This window comes from Muscardinus avellanarius (genome assembly GCF_963383645.1).
Source record: "Muscardinus avellanarius genome assembly, chromosome: 4".
Taxonomy (NCBI): Eukaryota; Metazoa; Chordata; class Mammalia; order Rodentia; family Gliridae; genus Muscardinus; species Muscardinus avellanarius.
The window spans coordinates 86557541-86562238 of record NC_137789.1 but is presented as its reverse complement, the minus strand read 5'-3'; the positions used below and the strand labels follow the sequence as shown (position 1 = coordinate 86562238).

Genomic DNA, 4698 nt, shown 5'->3' with positions numbered 1-4698 from the left:
CTTTATTTCTTCCCGGTGTCCAATCTTTGTTCTTCTTCTTCAAGTTCAGGGTTCGCTGAGGTACCTGGATGTGTTTTGGTTCCTAGTATGTATTTATTTTGTTGATTAAGACACTGCTTTCTAAGTACTTGAACTTTATTTGCTTCAGCTACTGAGAAGTGCTGTGTCCCTCAGTCGCCATTTGAAAAAAAAAATACCACAATACTCTTCTAATCACAATGAGACCATTAATATGAAGTCGCTGGCCCGGAATGCCAGCAAGGCCCGAGCCGCGGAGCCCAGTGCGGTGCGCACAAGGGCAGCGCCGCAGATGCCAGGCCGAGGCCCTCTCCAGCCGGCTGAGCCCCCGAGGCGAAGTTGACAGCGAAGCTGAGCGCCAGGTGGCCGTGCACAGAGCGAGAGGCGCTGGCCCCCTTTGTGGTGCGCTCCCGGAGGGCTGCCGCGCCACGAGGCTCCTGCTGCTGCCGCTGCTGTTCCCGCTGCTGCTGCAGCTGCTGCCCCTGCTGTTGCTGGCGGAGGTGGCGCCCTCTTTAATTCTTTATTTTGAAACCGGGTCTCACTGAGTTGCAGAGGGCCTCACTAAGTAGCTGAGGCTGGCCGCGAACCACGATCCTCTGGTCTCAGCCTCTCGAATGCTGGGATTACAAGCATGCGCCACCACGCCCAGCTCTCACTTGCCAATTTTTTGATTGGATTATTTGATTTTTTAGTGTTGAGTTTCTGAGTTCTCTGTATATTCTAGATATTAGTCCTCTATCGGAGGAGTAGGTGTCAAAAATCTTCTCCCATTCTGTTGGCTCTCAATTCAGGTTCTTGACAGTTTCCTTCTAAGCAAAAGCTCTTCTGTTTCATGCAATACCTTTTAGTATTGATTTGCCTTTTAGTTTGTTGCGCATTTGGGGTCTTGTTGAGAAAGTTTTTATCTGTGCCTATGTGTTGCAGTGTTGGACCTATGCTTTCTTCAGGGAGCTTCAGGTCTTGAATTGACTTTTTTAGGGTGAGAATGTGGGATTTATTTCCATTTTTCTGCATATGGTTAACCAATTTTCCCAACACCATTTGTTGAACAGACTATCTTTCTTCCAGTGTATGTTTTTTTTGTCCCTTTGTCAAATATCAATTGGCTCTAAGTGTGTGGATTTGTTTCTGAGTCTCCTATTCTGCTCCATTGGTCTGTGTATCTGTTTTTGTGCCAGTACCATGCTGTTTTTATTACAATTGATTTGTAGTATAGTTTAAAGTCAGGTATTGTGATTCTTCCTGCATGGTTTTTGTTGATGAGAACTACTTTGGCTATTCTGGTTTTTTTTGTTGTTGTTGTTGTTCCAAATGAATTGAAGGAATGATTTTTTTTTATGTCTGTGAGGAATGGTGTCTTGGTAATTTAATGGATATTGCATTGAATCTGTAGATTACTTTTGGAAGTATGGCCATTTTGATTATATTTATTCTGCCTATCCATGAACATGGGATATCTTTCCATCTTCTATGATCTTCAATGTATTTTTTCAATGTTTTATAATTTTCTTTGGAGAGGATTTTACCTCCTTGGTTAAGTTTATTCCTAAGTAATTTGTTTTTTGGGGAGATATCATGAGTGGAAGTGTTTTCTGAATTTCTTTTGCAGTGGATTTATGGTTGGTGTACATAAAAGCTTCTGATTTTTTAAGATTGATTTTTGTATCCAGATACTTTGCTGAATTTGTTGATCAGTTCTATAAGTCTTTTGGATGAGTTTGTTGGGTCTTCTAAATATAGTATCATATTATCTGCAAGTAGTGAAAGTTTGAGTTATTCTTTTCCTGTTTGTACTACTTTGATTTCCTTTTCTGCCTTATTGCTCTGTCTAGAGTCTCTAGTACTATATTGAAGAGAAGTGATAATAATGGACATCCTTGTCTTGTTCCTGTTTTGGGGGAAATTCTTAAAGTTTCTCCCAATTTAATATAATGTTGGCTGTGGGCTTATTTTAGATTGCCTTTATGATGTTGAGGCATGTTCCTTCTATTCCAATTCTCTGCAGTGCTTTTATCACAAATTGTATGTTTTCCCTAATATGTGAAAGCTAAGGAGAAATGGTTTATAGGAGGAACTCTAGGTGAAAAAGGAGATTCTATAGAGGAGCAAATAAGGCAACCTAACTGAGGGGATGGGAGGGGGGGGAAGGAAATTCTCTAAAGCATATGATGTACTTAAACATGTAGGTTTCAACCACTAAGCCAAGCATGGGAAGGAGGGATGGGGAGGGAATGGGGTGGGATGGGGTAGTGGCTCACTGGGCAATGTGTGCATGTATATCTACACAAGTTTCTTATCCCATTATGATGTATGAATACAATGCACCAATAAAAAATTAAAAAATAAATAACCTCCAGGAGTCATTAAAAAGAAATATGCATCTATTTTTATGCTACAAAAATATAAATATTAGGAAAGAAGCGGAAGAAGATGGCACTCACCAGCTTTTTACCAGCACCTACTCAGCTATCTCAGGACCAACTTGAAGCTGAGGAAAAAGCAAGATCTCAGAGATCACGGCAGACCTCACTGGTCTCTCATAGAGAACCTCCCCCATATGGGTACCAAAAGAGCTGGATACCTCAGTTTTTAGAGGATTTTTGAGATAGAGGTGCTTTCCCAGAGATCCATGTGGCCCATTATCCTCTGCATATGGGACAAAAGAAAAAGATGTCAAATGCACTGGCCATTCAGGTGGATCCTGAAGGAAAAATTAAATGTGATGCAATTGCTTGACAAGGACAGTCAAAAGACAAGGTCATTTATAGCAAATACACTGACCTGGTTCCAAAGGAGGTTATGAATGCAGATGATCCAGACCTACAAAGGCCTGATGAAGAAGCTATTAAAGAGATAACAGAAAAGACAAGGGTAGCCTTAGAAAAATCTGTATCTCAGAAGGTTGCTGCAGCAATGCCTGTTCGAGCAGCTGATAAACTGGCTCCTGCTCAGTATATTTGATACACACCATCTCAACAAGGAGTAGCTTTCAACTCTGGAGCTCAACAGAGGGTTATTCGGATGGTAGAAATACAGAAGGATCCAATGTAACTTCCAAGGTTCAAGATTAATAAGAAAATTCTTCGGAGACCACCTTCTCCTCCTGCACCTGTCATGCATTCTCCTAGTCGAAAGATGACTGTAAAGGAACAACAAGAGTGAAAAATTCCTCCTTGTATTTCCAACTGGAAAAATGCAAAGGGTTATACAATTCCATCAGACAAACGTCTAGCTGCTGATGGAAGAGGACTGCAGACAGTACACATAAATGAAAATTTTGCCAAACTGGCTAAAGCTCTCTACATTGCTGATCATAAGGCTCATGAAGCAGTGGAAATGCATGCCCAAGTAGAGAGAAAGATGGCTCAGAAAGAAAAGGAGAAATATGAAGAGAAACATGGAGAAATGGCACAAATAGCCAGGGAGGGGAGAGCTGGGATCAAAACCCATGTAGAAAAAGAGGATGGGGAGGCACATGAGAGGGATGAAATTTGGCATGATAGGTGAAAAGAGAGACAGCATGACCAGAATCTCTCTAGGGCAGCTCCAGATAAGAGGTCAAAACTTCAGAGAAATGAAAACTGAGATATCAGTGAAGTCATTGCTCTTAGTGTGCCCAATCCTCAGGCTTACAATGAAGTTCAGTATGACCAAAGGCTCTTCAACCAGTCCAAGGGAATGGACAGTGGATTTGCAGGTGGAGAAGATGAAATTTATAATGTTTATGATCAAGCCTGGAGAGGTGGTAAATATATGGCCCAAAGTATTTATAGGCCCAGTAAAAATCACGACAAAGACATGAATGGTGATGACCTAGAAGCCAGAACATAGACCAACAGATTTGTTCCTGACAAGGAGTTTTCTGGTTCAGACCACAGACAGAGGGGCCGAGAAGGACCAGTCCAGTTTGAGGAAGATCCTTTCGGTTTGGACAAATTTATAGAAGAAGCCAAACAGCACAGTGGCTCTAAAAGACCATCAGATAGCAGCCATCCCAAGGAACATGAGCATGAAGGCAAGAAGAGAAGGAAGGAGTAGGCACTCCTCTCTTAGAAATGAACTCTTATCAGAATTCCAATGATGCAAGTCATGGGGACACTTTGAGAATGGTCAGGATAAAACCAAACGTGGGTACCAGGTCCCGGTGCTACATTTTATAATAGGAGATAGGGGGATTAAAAATTCTACTTTGGATTATTTAATTTTTTAAAAAAGAGTGGGTTGTGTTTATGCTTTTCCCACCTTTTGGCGTTTATAGAATGCACGGAATTAAGACCATTTCCTTTTGCCTGACACTAGTAGTCTGGGGTAATATTTTGTATAAGAACAGCTGTTAGTGAATAAAATTACCCCAACCATGAGTAGGAGAATGTTCACATATTGAAACTCTGCTACCAAATGAATTTGGCCACTATTGTGATATTTTACTTGGGAGTGGGGTAAGTAAGGTCTTGCATAGTGCAGCTATTCCTTTCAAATAAAAAACATTTAGACAAAAAAAGAAGAAATATAAATATTATATAGAATTATTTTTCCCATTTTAACCTTTAGTACATATAATTGTTCTAGAAATAATGTAAATTCCCAAAATGTTTTTGTGCTACAAAATAATTCTATAAAATTAAAGATTTAGGGACTTACAGGAAGATGACAACAGGTAAAAGTGGTGCTTATGAGTCC

The 4698-nt window shown here is 40.6% G+C and overlaps 1 pseudogene across 1 annotated transcript; it reads left to right on the top strand.

Annotated features, from left to right (window-relative positions):
* The first annotated feature begins 2448 nt into the window (after nt 1-2448).
* Nucleotides 2449-4056, top strand: LOC308262008 (SNW domain-containing protein 1-like; annotated as a pseudogene). Its single transcript has one exon. The product of its transcript is annotated as an SNW domain-containing protein 1-like (transcript).
* The last annotated feature ends 642 nt before the right edge of the window (nt 4057-4698 follow it).